The sequence below is a fragment of the Thamnophis sirtalis genome, unplaced genomic scaffold (genome assembly GCF_051295495.1).
Source record: "Thamnophis sirtalis isolate CommonGarterSnake01/CBP01778 unplaced genomic scaffold, rThaSir2_p1.2 scaffold_2, whole genome shotgun sequence".
Taxonomy (NCBI): domain Eukaryota; kingdom Metazoa; phylum Chordata; class Lepidosauria; order Squamata; family Natricidae; genus Thamnophis; species Thamnophis sirtalis.
Genome location: NW_028261382.1, coordinates 33,782,150 through 33,802,149, shown reverse-complemented (window position 1 = coordinate 33,802,149; position 20,000 = coordinate 33,782,150). Strand labels below are relative to the sequence as shown.

Here is a 20,000-nt window from a genome sequence, read left to right as displayed (position 1 = left end):
CCCCCACGTCGCCGAAAAGAGAAAGGAAAATATGCCAGGCGACAATTCCCAGAAGGGTTGGCTGTGGGATTGAGACACAAAAGCCCCGGTGCGCCCAAGGGGAGAAAAATAGAGAGCCAAGGCTGGTGTGCGTTGGAAGAAAAGCAAAATAAAACCCCTTGTTATTTTTAGACTTTCAAAAGCAGCCCAGAGATTGGCAGGCTGGGTGAAAATAGCAGAATCCCGTTAAGGTGGCAAGGTTGAGCCCAACTCTTAGAAACAGCTGTTAGGCCTACCCTGAGAAAACAAAAAATGGAAAAGCAAAAAAAATAAGCTTTTAATTCTATTGATTTTCCACCGGTTTCTTCCTGGCCTTTCCGATTTGTTTGCGTGTAGAGGACCAGAGACGGACACGGTGGCTCAGGGGCTAAGACGCTGAGCTTGTCTATCGGAAAGGTCAGCAGTTGGGGGGTTCGAATCCCCATCGCTGCGTAACGGAGGGAGCTCCCGTGACTCGTCCCAGCTTCTGCCAACCTAGCAGTTCGAAAGCACGTAAATAAATGCAAGTAGAAAAACAGGAACCACCTTTGGTGGAAAGAGAACAGCGTTCCGTGCGCCTTCGGGCGTTGAGTCATGCTGGCCACATGACCATGGAGACGTCTTCGGACAGCGCTGGCTCTTCGGCTTTGAAACGGAGATGAGCACTGCCCCCTAGAGTCAGGAACCACTAGCACAGATGTGCAAAGGGAACCTTTACCTTTCGAGGACCAAAACACGATCATAATCCTACGCTCCAAAATACACAAAAGAGTTTGGCCAGGCACACACGCAGGTAGCACTAACCCAAAAATAGCCAACTCTTTCTCACGATTCTACCTTTAAATATAAATAATAGGGAAGGCAGAAAAATTTGGCTTGTTTAGGTCGATCTGCAGCAGAAGCTGGCTGGACTCTGGTCCACTCTCCAAGCGAGAGGACACAAAAAACGAAAAACCACTGGCTGGATTGCCCAGGGCCAAGGGGTGACATGATAGCAGTCGTCCAATATTTGTGGGGCTGCCCCAAGAAAGAGGGGCTCAACTTATTTATTTAGTTTGTCAAACATGTACGAGATAATAGGTATAAGTAGAAACATGGGCGTGAACACGGGAAATGGGTACGAATAAATGGGGACAGTAGGACAGGGACGGAAGGCACGCTGGTGCGCTTATGCACGCCCCCTTTACGGACCTCTTAGGAATGGGGTGAGGTCCACGGTGGACAGTTTAAAGTTGAAGCTGTGGGGGGTTTGAGGATGTAACAATGGAGTCAGGTAGAGCATTCCAGGCGTTGACCACTCTGTGGCTGAAGTCGTATCTTCTGCAATCGAGTTTGGAGCGGTTTACACCTTGAGTTTGCATCTATTGTTTGCCTGAGTATTATTGCGGTTGAAGTAGTCGTTGACAGGTAGAACATTGTAGCAGACAATTTTATGTACTATGCTTAGGGCAGATCTTAATTCTGGGTTGTCCGAGCCCAAAATTTCGAGCCTGGTGGTGTAAGGGATTCTATTGTGAGCAGAGGAGTGGAGGACTCTTCTTGTGAAATATCTCTGCACTTGTTCAATCGTATTAATGTCTGATATACATTGTGGATTCCAGGCAGGCGAGCTGTATTCGAGGATTGGCCTGGCAAAGGCTTTGCATGCCCTAGTTAGCAGTACAGTGTTACCGGAGAAGAAGCTTTGCAAAATTAGGCTAACAACTCTTAATGCCTTATTCTCCAAAAGCAGCTGAAGGCAGGAGAAGGAGCAACCGAGGGAAACTCATCAAGGAGAGAAGCAAGGAGAAATTTCCTGACAGTAAAAAAATGGGAATTGCTCGTCTCTGAAATTGTGGCTGCTCCCAACACTGGAGGTTTTTAAGAAGAGACTGGACAGCCATTTTTCCCCCCCCGGGATGGTATAGCTTGAACCGGGGGTTGGGTTCCACCACAAATCCGCGGTAGACTAAAGCGCGCTCGACGAAAGCGCGTACGTGACGTCATCACAGCGCGACGAAAACGGCACACTGTGAGCGGTAAATTTAAAATTAAAGTGAAAACCTTACCCTAACCCCCCCAAACCTAACCCTAAACCTAACCCTAAGCCTAACCCTTAACCTAACCCTAAACCTAACCCTTAACCTAATGCTAAACCTAACGCTAACCCTTAACCTAACCCTAAACCTAACCCTAACGCTTAACGTAACCCTAAACCTAACCCTAACCCTTAACCTAACCCTTAACCTAACCCTAACCCTAACCCTAACCCTTACCTTTATGTGAATCGGCTTGCTTTAATTTTATTTTAATTTAATTTATTTGTAATTTTATTTGTCGCGCTGCTGATGACATCACGTACGTGCTTTGATCGGGCGCGCTTTAGTGGACCGCGGTTTTGACGGGTCACGGGGGGTTGGACTAGAAGACCTCCAAGGTCCCTTCCAACTTTGGTGTTCTGTTCTTCCGTTCCTTTGTCTGGAAAGATCTTGGGATTTCGGCTGCTGGCTCATGATTTCAAGGAATGCCATGTCGGTGGCCTCAAGATTTATCCCACCGTGTGGTTTATATTCCTCTGAACAAATACATCCCTGCTTTCTTCGAAAAGGGCAGTGTCTGAAGGTGTGAACTTTATAGAGCCTCTGGGAAGCTTTTAAAAATAACAAAGAGCAGAGGAGGGAGATGTGTGGGTCTGTGTGTATGTGTGTGTGTGTGTGTCTTTTCCTTCTTTTCGCTTGCCAAATAAGCCAGCTGCAGATCCCTTCAAACGTGCAGTATTGTGCAATGCCCGTTTATGGACAATAATTTTTTTGCCTTTTGAGGTGGTTAATTGATGCATTAGATGAATTACTTGAGGCTTCCCAAAAACGGACCCATTTTTTAAGAGGGCTTGTTTTTTTTCTATAAGACGGATCAGTTGCGTTTTCGGGGTGGGGTGGGGGGTAGGGGGGGAAGCCCCTTTGGAATGAAGTGTGAGCTATGTGATGGACAACTTCCGCACAGACGCAATCCCAAACTGGGTTAAATTCTTTCCAAGCTCTTTTTTTTGGGGATGAATCCGCGTACAGATGGGGAGGTCGAAGGACTAGCCTGGCGGTGCGACTGGAACCATCTGGAACTGAACGCAGTCAAAACCGTACAGATGGTGGCAGGCTTTAGGAGAAACCCTCCCATACTATACCACCACTTACGATACTAGACAGCACTGTATCAACAGTAGAGACCATCCATTTTTTAGATTCGACCATATCTCGAGGCCGAAAAGGGACACCTAGCATCAAAAACGTCATCCGAAAAGCACAACAAAGAATGTTCTTTCTGCGCCAACTTGGGAAGCTCAAAATGCCCAAAGAGCTGCTGATTCTGTTGCACAGAGCAATGATTGAGTCTGTCATCTGCACCTCCATAACTGTCTGGTTTGGCTCTGCAACCCAACAAGGCAGACACAGACTTCAGAGGAGAATCAGAACTGCAGAAAATACAATGGCTACCAAGCTGGTTGAGGTTGAGGTTTGTTTTATTTATATGCCGCCCTATTCCCTACAGGGACTCAGGGCGGCGAACAACTCAAGCGGGAAAGGGAACATACAAACATACAAATACAAGACAAGCATTTAAAATAGCCAACAACCACACCTGTCAAGAGGGGAAGGGAGCTCATCAACCCCAGGCCTGCCGACACAGCCAGGCTTTTCGGAAGGCCAGGAGGGAGGTGAGGGTCCAAATCTCCGTGGGGAGTTCGTTCCAAAGGGCCGGAGCTGCAACAGAGAAGGCCCTCCCCCGGGTCGTAGCCAGATGGCATTGACGGAACCCGGAGGAGGCCGACCCTGTGCGATTTAATGGGTCTTTGGGAGGTAATTGGCAGCAGGCGGTCTCTCAAGTACCCAGGTCCAATACCATGAAGGGCTTTATAAGTGATAACTAGCACCTTGAAGCGTATCCGGAGACCGATTGAAAGCCAGTGCAGCTCGCGGAGGATAGGTGTAACATGGGTGTATCGAGGTACACCCACAATCGCTCGCGCGGCTGCATTCTGGACAAGTTGAAGTCTCCTTGCACTGAGGACCTGTAACACTGCAGGAGTCAAAAAGAGGGCTGTGAAAATATCTACAGACCCCTCGCATCCTGGACATCAATTGCTTCAACTCCTTCCCTAAAAATGACACTATAGAGCACTGCACACCAGAAGAAATAGACCCCATCACTCTGAATGCCATCACTCTGCTAAACAAATAATTCCCCCACCACCATCACACACTGTCATTGTACCCTATGACTATCATTAAGTGTTGTACCTTATGATTTGTGATGAATGTATTTTATTCTCCTTATGTACACTGAGAGCATAGGCACCGAAGACAAATTGTTTATGTGTCCAATCACACTTGGCCAATAAAGAATTCTATTCTAATTCTATTCTATTATTCTGTTTTGTTCTATTCTATTTTCTATTTTGAATTCTATTTTATTCTATTATTCTATGTTATTCTATTCTTCTATTCTGAATTCTATTCTATTCTAATTCCAATCTCTTGTTCTGTTCTGTTCTATTCTATTCTTCTATTCTGAATTCTATTTTATTCTATTATTCTATTCTATTATTCTATTCTGAATTCTATTCTATTCTAATTCTATTCCAATCTCTTGTTTTGTTCTGTTCTATTCTATTCTATATTCTATTTTATTCTATTCTATTCTGAATTCTATTCTATCCTAAATTCTATTCTATTCTATTTTGAATTCTATTCTATTCTATTTTGAATTCTATTCTATTCTATTATTCTATTCTATTCTGAATTCTATTCTATTATGAATTCTATTCTATTCTGAATTCTATTCTATTCTATTCTGAATTCTATTCTATTCTGAATTCTATTCTATTCTGAATTCTATTCTATTCTGAATTCTATTCTATTCTATTCTGAATTCTATTCTATTCTGAATTCTATTCTATTCTATTCTATTCTAATTCTATTCCAATCTCTTGTTCTGTTCTGTTCTATTCTATTATGAATTCTATTCTATTATTCTATTATATTCTATTCTGAATTCTATTCTATTCTACTTTGAATTCTATTCTATTCTCTTCTGTTCTGTTCTATTCTGTTCTGTTTTATTCTGTTCTGTTCTATTCTGTTCTATTCTATTCTATTCTTATTCTTCCCCTCCTCCGAAGACACCTGAACCTCAGGGCTTTCTTTGTGCTTCCAAGTGCAACAGCAAAATCTCCATACTTACTACAAGTTGCCAGCTTTTTAATTCTTAGAGTACCCAAGAAAAAAACAAACAAAACAGCTGGCCGGAAAGATGCTATTACCAACGCCATTCCTTTTATTCTGTCTGCGCGATATACGATCCGCTCTTAAGCCGTCTCTCTCCTCTGGGCCTCCTCTGCCAAGCTAGGAAATTCCTCCAGCTTGGGTCAATATAATTTGGACCTAGGATGGTCCCTCAGGCGGGAAAATAACTGCAGGATTCAGACTAATCCCGCTCAGAGGCCTTCGAACAAGGTTTTTACAACATGGGGAAAAGGGAGAAGGGCACCAAAGCAGATTTATGATTGCCGTGTTTTACTGGGCTTCAGCTCCAGCAAATGGACTCTTGGAATAGATCCATACCATGAAGCAAACCCCCAATAATCACCAGCTCACAATTCTCCCCTTGATTGAACATACATCAATGATCCAACCTCAGATGACACCACCAAAGGAAGTGGCTGTATATTAGGAGCAGGGGTGGGTTCCTGCCAGTTCTAAGCTCTTACATAGAAGAGGTTCCACAAATCTACAGTGCCGTTTAGAACCGGTTCCAGCTCCTTCCCCCGTCGCACATCATCAAGATGAAGAGCAAGAGGAGGAATTGTGGGAGTTGAAGTCCACAAGTTTTAAAGCTGTCAAGTTTGAACACCCCTGGGTTTTTTTTTCTAAAGGGTTAGGGGTGCAAGGGTCTTGTAACTTGACAGCTTTAAGACTTGCACACTTCAATGCCAGAGTTCCTGAGCCAACATGACAGGAGGGGGAATTCTGGGAATTGAAGTCCACAAGTCTTAAAGCTGTCAAGTTTGAACACCCCTGGGATTTTTTTTGTCTAAAGGGTCAGGGGTGCAAGGGTCTTGTAACTTGACAGCTTTAAGACTTGTGTGCTTCAAATGCCAGGCACAAGTTGGCCAGGCCCACCCAGTCACATGGCTGGCAAGCCACTCCCACCCAGGCACATGGCCAACAAGCCACTCCCACAAAGCAGGCCACACCTACAGAAGAGGTTCTAAAAAAATTTGAAACCCACCACTGGTTAGGAGGGACAGAACGAAGACACAAGAGTGAAGCAGAATCTGTCCACCTCTGGATTTGTTGCTGAACTACAATTCCCAGAAGCCCAAGATACCTAGCCAAAGGAGGGTGCTGGGAGTTGGAGTTCAGCTCACACATCCTTCACTCCAGCTTCCAGTTACCTTCATTAATCTAGACCAGGTAGTCCTTGACTTCATTTGAGTTCATTTAGTGACTGTTCAAAAGTTATGGCACTGGAAAAAAGTGGCTTATGAGTGGTTTCCACACTTACGACCGTTGCAATATCCCCATGGCTTTTGCCACAAAGAAAAGGGGGTGAACCTACTCTCCAAAGCATCAGAAGGCAAGATGAGGAACAAGAGGTAAAGGTAAAGGTTCCCCTCGAAATCTGTGCTAGTTGTTCCCAACTCTAGGGGGCGGTGCTCCTCTCCGTTTCAAAGCCGAAGAGCCAGCGCTGTCCGAAGACGTCTCCGTGGCCATGTGAACGGCATGACTCAATGCCCGAAGGCGCACGGAACGCTGTTCCCTTCCCACCAAAGGTGGCTCCTGTTTTTCTCCTTGCATTTTTGACCTGCTTTCGAATTGCTAGGTTGGCAGAAGCCGGGACGAGTCATGGGAGCTCCCTCCGTTACGCGGCGCTAGGGGTTTGAACTGCCGACTTTTCTGATCGACAAGCTCAGCGTCTTAGTCCCTGAGCTACCGTGTCCCTCTAAGCATAGATATATTCATGTGCCTACCCAGAACTCGTCAGAGTACCATCCCCTAATTCATTTCCCTTTGATGTTCTCAAGCAAAGTTCTGAAAGTCTGGAAAAACAGCTGGAACTCAACAACAAGGAACAGAAGATTTGAATTCAAATGCCCTAGCCAACGTCAAAGGATAAGGGAGACACTGATGGAGTAGGATTTTTTTTTTTTTTAAAGGGAGATGATATGAGAAACAATAGATGGAGACTAATCAAGGACAGAAGCAACCTGGAATTAAGGAGAAACTTCCTAACCGTGAGGCCAACAAACTAGTGGAAGAGAAGTTGCCACCAGGCATTGTGGGTGCTTCATCATCATTGGAGGTTTTTAAGAAGAAACTGGACGGACACTTGCCTAGAATGGTTTAGGGTCTTCTGCTTGAGCAGGGGGTTGGACTAGAAGACCTCGAAGGCCCCCTCCAGCTGTGTTGTGATTAACTGATTGATTGAAGGGCTTAGCACTGTTGGTTGGATGAGTCTTAAGCCCACCCTTCCAACCCAGAGCTTAAAAGAGGAGAAACATCTTCATTTGGATCTCTCCAGGAACCGCACTGCCAACACCGCACTGTCTATGCCACTCTCTGGTGCCAGGCAGAGATCACTGGCAGGGCAAGAGCTGACAGCTTGTTCTGCCCCACCCATTGGGACTCCCTTCTCCTGCCCCCCTCCTGGGGAAGTTCAGAGGTTTGCCACCGCCGTGGGTGTGAAGACGACAAAGGCTTTGTTGTTCTAATTAACCAAGATCCAACAGGCTAATAATTATTTTCCTCTCGTCACCCACGTGGAAAATTGTATGTGTGCCAGAGGAAGCGTTTTTAAAATTAGCTAGGCGCCCACGGTGCAACGGAAGGGGCGCGGATCCAGGAAGGCAGGGGAAGAGGGCCTCCGCCAGAGCGAAGGAGCGGGGTCTCCAGACCTACCTTAACTCATGAAAGCCGCTTCCCCGATCGATCGGTGACCGACAACTCTTAGGGACCCATCTGGCGTGCCCGGCTTCTGACGGAGACACACCGGTGTGAGCTGCAAGGGAACACAAAGGATGGGCAGATGATAAAGGCTGGTGAGAAATGCTCATATCACAATCTATTAATCATCTGTTTTGGGATATGCCACCATGCAGCAGTGGAGAAGGAAGATGTGATGGAAAAATATTTGCCACGAACACTCATGTCATAGTGGCAAACTCCATCAAACTGACTCAATCACCTTTTTTACGTTTTCCATAATGGCCCAGGCCATTCCTGGGTGATCAGTTTAAGTTTAATTTGTCATTGCACCTCGTACAATGAAATTAAATGCCATTTCAGTGTATGTTATTAACCATAAAAATAAAAACACAAACGCACATCCTTCACGTGCTATATAATTGAATTGAAGAGCCAATATTACATTAATATTGCACTATACTGTAGAATTCAATATGGTTACTGCCCTGGGCTAGAAGCTGTTTTTCCAGCCTCTTTAGCCTTGTTTTCATTGTCCTGTACTGTCTGCCAGATGGTAATAGTTCAAAAAAAAAAAGGGCGGGGGCAGGATGAGCTGGATCTTTAAGGGTTCAACGGCAAATGCGCGCCGACGAAAACCACGGGGGAAAAAACGCGAGTTTGAAATCGCGCCGACGAATGAGCGCAGAAGCGCGCCGACAACAGTGCGCCGACAGAAGCGCGCTCTAAACCTAACCCTAAAGGTAACCCTAAAGGTAACCCTAAAGGTAACCCTAACCCTGAACCTAACCCTAACCCTAACCCTTACCTTAACCGTAATCGCACTTCTGTTGTCACTCTTTTGTCGGCGCGCCTTTGTGGGTGCGCTGTCGACGTCGCGGTTTTATCGCTGCAGCTTTGTCGGCGCGCTGTTGTCGGCCGCGCATTTGTCGGGTCACGATCTTTAAGAATGTTTTGAACTTTCTTAAGGCAGCGGGAGCTATAAAGCTCTTCCAAAGAGGGGAGGGGGCAACCCATGATCCTCTGGGCAATGATGTTGACCCTCTGGAGCTCTGTCCTATCTGCCACTGGGCAACTGGCAAACCAGACACAGGTACTGTAAGTTAAAATACTCTCTATGGTGCAGCGGGAATATTCTATTCTATTCTATTCCTTATTCTATTCTCATTCAAAACATGCAAACCTAAAATCAAACTTTCATCCCTAAGAGTCCAGAGGTGGGAACAAAACTAGAATAAATCTATTAAAACAGTCCATTTCAACAGCCCAAGTTTGACTCGGCCTCCCATCCTTCCGAAGTAAAAGGAGGACCCAGATTGTTGGGGGGTGGGGGGGCAAGAGACTGACTCTATGAACCGCTTATTTCATCCGCTTACTGTGAAGCGGTATATAAATCTGCTATTGTTGCTTGCTTGCTTGCTTCCTTCCTTCCTTCCTTCCGTGGTGGCACAGTGGTTAAAATGCAGGATTTCATGCCGACTCTGCCGACTGCCAGGAGTTCGATCCGGACCGGCTCAAGGTTGACTGAGTCTCCCATCCTTCTGAGGTGGGTAAAGTAAGGACCCAGATTGTTTGGGGGGCAATAGGATGACTCTGTAAACGGCTTAGAGAGGGCTGTAAAAGTACTATGAAGCGGTATATAAGTCTAAGCGCTATTGCCATTGCCCTTCCTTCCTTCCTTCCTTCCTTCTTTCCTCCCTCCCTCCCTCTCTCAGCCTTCCATCCTTCCGAGGTGGGTAAAATAAGGACCCAGACTGTTTGGGGGACAAGAGGCTGACTCTGTAAACCGCTTAGAGAGGGCTGTAAAAGCACTATGAAGCAGTATATAAGTCTAAGTGCTATTGCCATTGCCCTTCCTTCCTTCCTTCCTTCCTCCCTCCCTTCTTTCCTCCCTCCCCCCCTCCCTCAGCCTTCCATCCTTCCAAGGTGGGTAAAATGAGGACCCAGATTGTTGGGAACGAGAGGATGACTCTGTAAACCGCGAGAGGGATGTAAAAGCACTATGAAGTGGTATATAAGTCTAAGTGCTATTGCCATTGCCCTTCCTTCCTTCCTTCCTCCCTCCCTTCTTTCCTCCCTCCCTCCCTCCCTCAGCCTTCCATCCTTCCGAGGTAGGTAAAATGAGGACCCAGATTGTTGGGAACGAGAGGATGACTCTGTAAACCGCGAGAGGGCTGTAAAAGCACTATGAAGCGGTATATAAATCTAAGTGCTATTGCCATTGCCCTTCCTTCCTTCCTTCCTTCCTCCCTCCCTTCTTTCCTTCCTCCCTCCCTCAGCCTTCCATCCTTCCGAGGTGGGTAAAATGAGGACCCAGATTGTTTGGGGGACAAGAGGCCGACTCTGTCAACCGCTTAGAGAGGGCTGTAAAAGCACTGTGAAGCGGTATATAAGTCTAAGTGCTACGTGCTCTTTCCCCATCTCTGTTCAACCTCGCACGAAGTGGGTTAACTAAGCCAGGATGGCCCTCCTACTAGAACTGTCAAGATCATCCTTGAAGAGGTAAGTGTGTGGGGGGGGGGACTCGGGAGGGGGGGTGGGACAAACTATCAGCATCAACAGGCTCTGATAGTTACGAGACAAGGTTGTCACAACCTGAAGGCGCCACCGCGCCAACCCCCCCAGGTAAGAAAGAGGAACACCTGGGGACCGGAAACCTGAGAATTACCTTTCTCCCGCTAACAACCGAGGGAGGGGTAGGTGGCTGGGAGGGGGGAGGGTTGTAGGAAGCTGCAGGAGAAAAGAAAAGGTGGAAACCCTCCCGTGATACAAAGCAGGGGAAGGCAGCCAGCGCTCTCTAAAGGCCCATCGGGTGGCGGAGTGCCAGCTTTTGCTCCGATACCCAGCCAAGTCCTGCCCCGTTACCTCAAGAAGTCAGGAAATGCATTTCTAACTACAGCCAAGTTCCTGGAGAGCATCTACCGTCTAGCATTCTGTGGGTGGAAAATAAAATGAAACTTAAAAGACACCCCCTCTGGGAGCAAAGAACCTGTTAAAATAAAAACAGTTGGGGGGCCCCTTCCCTCCTAGGAAGGACGCTGGAGCAAGGTTATGGCTGGAGTAGGAGAAAGAGAGGCGGGGGGGGGGTAGAGAAATGCCTTTCAAATGCCCCCAAGACAGCTCTGGGTTTGCATTCTCCACCACAAGCAGGAACTACGGTGATACGTTGGAGATCCCCACCCCACCCCACCAAAAAAACAAAGACAGAATAACGTCCTCGATCAAGCTCTGGCATTTCATTGGAAGCCCTTTGTCGTCGTTGTTAGTTGCGAAGTCGTGTCCGACCCATCGCGACCCCCTGGACAACGTTCCTCCAGGCCTTCCTGTCCTCTATCATCCTCTGGAGTCTATTGAAGCTCACGCTGGCTGCTTCGGTGACTCCATCCAGCCACCTCCTTCTCTGCCATCCCCTTCTTCTTCTTTTGCCCTCCATCTTTCACAGCATTAGGCCCTTCTCCAGGGTCCTGCCTTCTCATCAGGTGGCCAAAGGATTGGAGGGAGGGATATAGATAGATGATAGATAGATAGATGGATGGATGGATGGATGGATGGATGGATGGATAGATAGATGAGAGATAGATAGATGATAGATAGATGATAGATAGATGATTGATAGATAGATTAGATGGATGGATGATTGATAGATTAGATAGATAATAGATAGATAGATAGATAGATAGATAGATAGATAGATAGATAGATGCTGTGAGTTGCAAAGTCATGTCCATGTTCTAATTGTCAGGTGACTCCATCCAGCCACCTCCTTCTCTGCCGTCCCCTTCTTCTTCTTTTGCCCTCCATCGTTCCCAGCATGAGGCTCTTCTCCAGGGAGTCCTTCCTTCTCATCAGGTGGCCAAAGGATTTGAGTTTCCTCTTCAGGATCTGGCCTTCTAAAGAGCAACCAAGGTTGATCTCCTCTAGGACTGACCGGTTGGATGGCCTTGCAGTCCAAGGGACTCAATGCAGGAGTCTTCTCCAGCACCAGAGTTCAAAGGCCTCCATTCTTTGGTGCTCAGCCTTCCTTATGCTCCAACCTTCGCAGCCATCCGTTGCAAATAGAGCTCATCGGAAACCCCTAAAACTCCATAAAAACTCAACGAGTACATTCCAAGTCTTTGTGGACTGCCATATACACACACAATCCTTTCAACACACAATATTATTTAAGGTTTTAGTCTTTAACCAAAAGGGCAGCCTCTTTTAAGTCAAGCTTGATGCTTGGGAATGACTTCTATTCACCCACGTAGCCTGCAGAGCAGCTAAGGGAAAGGTTTCAGCCATTGGTTCCTGCCAGAATATCCCCCCACCCCCCAATGTTCTCATCCACCCTCACATCTAACAACAAACTAAATTTGGCCCCGTTTAGTTTCTTTCGACATCAGCTAAGGTTGGTTCTGCCTGCTGCCATCAACCAGAATCAGATAGGAGGCAGATAACACCATGGCTTGGCGGGCAAACCTGCCTCAGTGCTAGCCCTGATGATGTTATCTAGTTGGGTAATGAAACGCCTGCAAAAAAACAACTAAGTTTAGAGCTACCATAGATAAATAGGTAGCAAGCCACACTCACTGGCACTGATGATATTACCTAGTTGGGTCAGGAAACGTTTGCCAGAAAACAAGCCAACTCAAGAGCTACTGTAGGTATAAAGAGAGCCAGCGCCACTCACTAGCACGGATGATGTTACCTAGCTGGGTAAAGAAACGTCTGCAAGAAAACAACCACTTGTCAGAGAGCATCAAGAATCACACAGTTGTGACAAAGGAAATCAAAGGGAATAAATAGAAGTTCCTGGACCATTGGCCAATTTTCCCAGAAAGGAAACATTCATATATTTCTATATCTATTCAAATATTTCTAGATCAGTTTTTCCCAAGTAGCTTTTCTCCAGGAATGCTGGTCTAAACCACTAGGCATGCTGTCCAGGAAAACATGGGCTTTGTAATCCAGACTAACTTCTTAATATTGTCCTAAGAAGAGCAAAGGAGGGATGAAGTGGCTCAATTGCTGAGCTTGTCGTTCAGAAATGGATGGATGGATGGAGCGATGGATAGTATATTGATGCAGATACATTGATATATGTAGATGTAGATTCATACACACATATACATACAAACATACAGAGAGAACATAGGAGAACCATATAGGAGAAAAAAAATGAATAAAGTGAGGCCATTAGTTTACAGCTTGGATGAATTTATTTTCTAATCCTTTGGAAGCACAGATATAAGGTTTACCTTTACCTTATACGTATGTGCTAGTGGTTCCAGACTCTAGGGGGCGATGCTCATCTCCGTTTCAAAGCCCAAGAGCCAGCGCTGTCCGAAGACGTCTCTGTGGTCCTCTGGCGGGCATGACTCAACGCCCAAAAGCGCCCGGAACGCTGTTCCCTTCCCACCAAAGGTGGTCCCTATTTTTTCTACTTGCATTGTTTATGTGCTTTCGAACTGCTAGGTTGGCAGAAGCTGGGACAAGTCGCGGGAGCTCCCTCCGTTACGCGGCGCTGGGGATTCTAACCTAGCTGTGTTCCATCAAGGTCACCTTTATTGTAACTGGGAAAAGGACCTCTTAAATAATCATAACTTGATTAGGAAGTGCTGCCTCCATGAAGGACAACCAGACAGGGAGACATTAAGAAATGGTATCATTTGGTTTAATAATCTAGCAGCATCTCTGACCAATTGGGAGGATTGGTAGTCCTCGACTTATAATCACAATCGGGCCCCAAATGGTCACTACGCAAACTGCCGTAAATCGAGAGCTACCTGTAAAGAGATGCAAATTTTATTCTAGGGCAGGAAATGAACAGGGGGGAAAAAAAGAGGAAATACCCAAGCTATAAATATCCTTTCGGAATAAGCTGGTAGTAACAAGAATATGAAGGGGGGGGGGAATGAAAACATTAAACCAGTCTATTTTCTTAAAAGAGCAACTTCGACACCTTGGTGAGATTCCTCTTGTTAAAATCAAGAGGGGTGTTAGGTGTGTTTTTGCTTTGATTGTCGATTAATTTTGCCACACTTGGGAGAAATTAAAAGGTGACAGGAAAAAAAAAATCTGTTCCTTCCCCCTTTCCCCCAAGCAAGCATCAAGAACTTGTGTGTGTGAGAGAGAGAGAGAGAGAAAGAGAGAGAGAGAAAGAGAGAGAGAGAGGGAGGAAGGAGGGAGGGAGAGAGAGAGGAGAGAGTGAGGGAGGGAAGGAGGGAGGGAAGGAGAGGAGAGAGAGAGGGAGGAAGGAGAGAGAGAGAGAGGAGAGAGAGAGAAGGAGGGAAGGAGGGAGGGAGAGAGAGAGAGAGGAGGGAGGGAAGGAAGGAGGGAGGGAGGGAGAGAGAGAGAGAGGGAGGGAGGGAAGGAGAGGAGAGAGGGAGGGAGGGAAGGAGGGGAGAAGAGAGAGAGAGAGAGAGGGGAGGGAAGGAGGGAGGGAGAGAGAGAGAGAGAGAGAGAGAGAGAATCACAACACATCAACACATCCACCAAACTACTGCAAGATTAATGGGGAGACACAACATTTGTGTAGTGGGAAAGAACCACACAGCTTATTCAATTGACTGTCATTTAAGTCAGAAGAGGGCCGGCAAAAATTGTGATTATGGAGGGTTGCGGGAGAAGAGAGGAAGACAGCAAACAGGGCAGAGGGAGAAGCAAGGACATCCCCCTCCCCATACACACACACAAAATCCAGAAACCTTCCTCATAAAATGCTTCCACTGATCATCACCGAAAGGCTCAAAGGCAGCCGAACTGCAGAGCGAGGGACTCAAAAGCACTCAAGCTTAACCCCCCACCCCCAATTTTTAGGATGCTCGGGGTTTCTCTGGGAGGGGGGGGGGCTCTCCCTATTCACACACCAAAAAAAAAACAAAAATCAATCCATCAAAAGGAAGCCCATTTAGGAGAGGGAAGGGTTTTTTAAAAAACATCACCGTTTCTGGTGCCATCTATTGTCTGATAGATCCTGGTGGAACATCTCCAAGGCATCCCCCCCACCCCAAATTTAGGCCTTCCCAGACCCCCCACCCCCGTTTTGCAGACCTACACACACACACACACAAAACCATTCTCCACCACCGTTGCTCTGAATAACACAACCTCTTCCCCATCGCAACAACTGGTTTGACCTCCTCCCAATCTCACCCGTGTGCACAAACCTTCTCGGTTGCCCCCCAACTCACTCCTCCTACATCCCCCCTCCCCATTTCCAGACGGAAGCCCCCTCCCGTGTCTTCTTTCAAGATAACCCCCCATTTCTCCTCTGCCCCTCATCTTGGCAGCCCCATCCCCGCTTTCTCATCCAAAGATCAATGTCCCCCCCTTGTCCTTTCATGGTCAACTCACTCCACCCCCCCACCCCCCTTCTACTCGGCGTAGACCTCAGCATCTCAGACAACTTCCTCCACGGTGATGGTCTTCGGTGGTGGCCCTTCTCATCCGCATGGAAGGTGGGGGCTCAGCTGACATCCAAAGGGGTCCAAGCAGAGGATGGAGAAGACCTTTGGCTGTCTTTGGCTGATCCGACCCCCCGCCCTGCCCAAATCTCCTTCTCTCCGACCCCCCAATCCTTCCATTGGGCATCAACCGATGCTACTCTCTCTGCACCCACCCCTGTTTCACATCTCCCCCCCCCTTGCAACCCCCTCTCTCTCTCTTGGCCCCCCACCCCAATGGCAGAAGCTTCCCCACACAAGGCTCCCCCTAAGCTCTCCCCCATCCCCCCCCCCCCACCCATCATTAGGATCCGTTATTCAGCTTGGAGACCCCCACCACCCTGGATGCCCCCATCCCCCCAAAAGGCCCCTCCAGCCCCCTCCCCAATGGCAGACTCAACCTCTGAAGGCTCCCCTCTTAATGCCCCCCTTAAACTCTCCCAATCCCCCCACCCATCATGGGGGATCCGTCATTCAGCTTGGACCCCCACCCTGGATTCCCTCCCCCTTAAATGGCCCCTCCAGCCCCCTCCCCAATGGCAGACTCAACCTCTGAAGCCTCCCCTCTTAATGCCCCCTTTAAACTCTCCCAATCCCCCCCACCCATCATGGGGATCCGTCATTCAGCTGGGAACCCCCCCACCCCACCCTGGACGCCCCCACCCCTTAAATGGCCCCTCCAGCCTCCTCCCCAATGGCTCTAAGCTGGAACTTAGACCCTCCCCGTGCCCAGACCCCGACCCAAATCCCCCAGTCCCTTTCCGCCTCTCCTTCCCCAAATCCCCTCCCCTGCGCCCCCTCCCCTCGTCCTTGCCCCCCCCTCTCTTTTCCCCCGCTGACCCCTCCCCACCTTTGGCTGGCAGCCCTTACCGAGAGGCCGGGCCGGTTGGGGGCAAGCGCGGGGGGCGGGCCGGCCCTCTCGGCATGGCGCTGCCCAGCCAGGCGGCGGCCGGAGCTGCGGGGACTCAGCGCTCGCCCCAGGTAAGGAAGGATGGAGCGGCGCCTCCCCCTCAGCCTAACCTGGGCACGGCCTCGCCCGCCCGCCTCCTCGCCCAGGCGGCTCCCCCATTGGCCGCGCGCCCTCGGAGGAGGACACCGATTGGCCCAGCCGGCTGCCACTCGCGCGGCTCCTGGCTCCCGTCCTCAGCAAGTCCCGGGCGGCCGTCGGGAAAGTGGGGAGGGGGGGGGAGAGAGCGAGAGGGTGAGATCGAGCGCCCCCTGCCGGTCAGCCGCGGCGTTGCCGGCGGGAGGCGGTTGATACCTGCGGATTGCACGAAGTGGGAAGGGGTTGCCTGGGGGGGTTGGAGGAGGTGGGGGGAAAGAGTGCTCGTGCGTGCGGACACACGTTGGGGGCACGCCCGGCCCTCGTGTCAAGCTCTCTCTGCTGACATCAGAAGGCTCCCCCCGCGTCGCGCGCGTGCATATAGGCACTCAGGCACACGAGCGCGCCCGTGTATACCTGTGCATCCCCCCTCCCTCATAACAACACAAATGCACACCTCACACTCAGGAAAGACGCATTCTGCTGAGGGCAATTATGTGCAATCCCATGTTTGTGTTTGCATCTCTCTATATATTTATCTATGTCTACCTATTTACCTACCTACCTACCTACCTACCTTCTCTCTGTCTCTGTCTCTCTCTCTATCTATCTATATACATACATACATATATATATATATATATATATATATATATACATACACACACACATACACACTGTCTACCATCTATTGTCAACCAACTATTGTCTTTCCCCTCCTATACAGTATCTATCTATCTATCTATCTATCTATCTATCTATCTATCTATCTATCTATCTATGCAATATCTATCTAATCTATATCTATCTATGCAACATCTATTTATTTAATCTATGCAATATCTATCTGATCTATATCTATCTATCTAATCTATGCAATATCTATATCTGATATCTATCTATCTATCTAATCTATGCAATATCTATATATCTGGTCTATATCTATCTATTTATCTATGCAATATCTATGTATCTAATCTATGCAATATCTATCTATCTGATCTATATCTATCTATCTAATCTATGCAAATATCTATCTATCTAATCTATATCTACCTGCAATATTTATCTATAGTACGTCTACCATCTATTATCTCTCATGTCTACCTATTATCTATCTATCTATCTATCTATCTATCTATCTATCTATCTATCTATCTATCTATCTATATCTACACTATGTCTACCATCTATTATCATCTATCAATCTACCAATCGATCAATCTTATATCTATGTCTACCATCTATTCTCATCTCTCTATCATCCATCCATCTATCTATACACTATCTATCCATCCATCCATCTCACACACATATATATATAGAGAGAGCCATAAAATACAAATGCACACCTGCCAGCAGACTCACATTCTATGTATATATACATGTACGTATAGAGTCGTACTAACCTAAGACGCAGGGCAAACGGATACACCCGCATCTATCAAACAATGCAGTATAACAGGCTCAAGTAACAAGCAGGCAGGCTTAGGCAAATCGTTCAACCCTAACAAACCCACTGAATACACACGTACACACAAACACGAACAAAAATTTGTGATCTTTGCACGCTTAATTTTACTGGGGCAATAAACGGAATGGCTTGCAATAAATCATCATCATCATCGAGAAAAGCTACGCGTTATTAAGAGAGGCTCCTGCCCCCTTTTTTATTTAAAATGTAATTAGTCGGCTGATCATTATAATTGCTCCGTAATTGGATCCCCGAATTGATCAGAGCGTCTAACGATCCCTTTGCAAACCCGGATTGATAACTCTTCCCAAGGACTAAACCACTCCAACAAGGGGGGGAGAGAGAAGGCAAAACCGTCATTTCTTCCTCCCTCCCCCCTCCAGATTTGCTTTCATGGTTTGATCCGCACCGCGGGCTTCCTGTTCCTTCCCGGCTTCCGTCCTTTCCTTTCTCGTCGGTAGTAGCCGTTGCAGTGATGGTAAGAAACTGCTGGCGGTCGGGGGATCGGTTCGAATCCGGTTCCATCGGTTCCGAGAAGGGGCTTTGGGGCCGGAGTGCAAATGGGGCTGGCGCGGGGAAGGCTGCTTGAGCTAGGCCGCCCCATATGAGGAATGAAGGGGCGGCGGGAGGGCAGCTATGGGGTGGGGAGTGAATAGGCCTTGCTGGGGGCGAGAAGAAGCGAGGGCTTTGCAATGGGGAGTGGAAAGAGAAAGAAAAGCTTCCGGGTTATGAGCCCTTTGCTTAGATGGGCTTTGTAGTCCCCTGCTTGAGATGGGCTTTGTTTCCTTTGCCTAGAAGAGAGTCCCAGGAAGATCCCAAGGCTTTATGGGCAGGACCTAACCTTTTAGGCAGCATGGTGTTCCCGTACAGCAGGGGTCTCCAACCCTGGCCACTTTAAGCCCGGTGGACTTCAACTCCCAGAATTCCTCAGCCAGCCATGGTGTCCGAGGAATTCTGGAAGTTGAAGTCCACCAGTCTTCAAAGTGGCCAAGTTTGGAGATTCTTGATATAGTGTCTGGGCAACCATGCAGGCTAGGGGATTCTGGGAGTTGAAGTCCATAAAGGTCTTCAAATGGAGACACTTGCCATAAACCATGCTTAGCTTCAAATAATAGAATAGGATGAAATTAGGAAAGAATGAATAGAATAGAAATTAGGAACGGAATGGAATTCCTTATTGGCCATGTGTGATTGGACACACGAGGAATTTTTCTTTGGTGCAGATGCTCTCAAGTGTACATAAAAAGACAAGACACATTTGTCAAGAATCATAAGGCACAACACTTAATGCTAGTCGTGGGGTACAAATAAGGAACCAGAAAACAATATCAATACAAATCGTAAGGATACAAGCAACACAGTTACAGCCATGCAGTCATAAGTAGCAGGAGATGGGTGATAGGAACGAGTAGAAGAACGATTAATAGTAATGCAGCCTTAGTGAATAGTTTGACAGTGTTGAGGGAATTAGTTGTTTAGCAAAGTGATGGCGTTTGGGAAAAACTGTCCTTTGTCTAGTTGTCTTGGTGTGCAGTGGCCTATAGCGTCGTTTTGAGGGTAGGAGTTGAAATGATTGATGTCCAGGATGCGAGGGTCTGTAGATATTTTCACAACCCTCTTTTTGACTCCTGCAGTGTTACAGGTCCTCAATGGAAGGCAGCTTGGTAGTCATTGTTTTTTCCTTTATTATTAATTTTTTTTATTTTTTTGTTACATAAACAACACATGCCCACACCAGTGGGAAAGGAAAAAATCAAAACACAAAAAAGACAAAAAACAGAAAACAAGGCAGAGGGGGAAAAAACAAAAGAAAAAAGGAAAAAACACAAGTATATATTATTAAAAAGTATATCAGCTGGTTACAACATGTTTTTGTGCATCTCTTCCATTAATTCATATTAATTCAAATATCTTAACTCAAATGTTTACCATATTGACATCATCATACCTCCACTTTTAGTTGACTACAGTTGTTTAAACATCCTTCATCCTTAACTATGCCAAAGATTTAATCCATAACCACATGCTAGCATTTCATTTACTTGTTTATAAAATCCTCCATTACATCAAATCCTCATATCCTG

At 47.1% G+C, this 20,000-nt stretch overlaps 1 protein-coding gene across 1 annotated transcript in view; it reads right to left on the bottom strand.

The window, feature by feature from the left end:
- SCAI (suppressor of cancer cell invasion) overlaps window positions 1–16,387 on the bottom strand; it is a 64,111-nt gene extending 47,724 nt beyond the window's left edge. The window contains 2 exon segments of the mRNA XM_087704708.1: window positions 7,953–8,052; window positions 16,271–16,387. The gene's annotated coding sequence lies outside the window, so the exon portion shown is untranslated.
- Window positions 16,388–20,000: the final 3,613 nt, after the last annotated feature.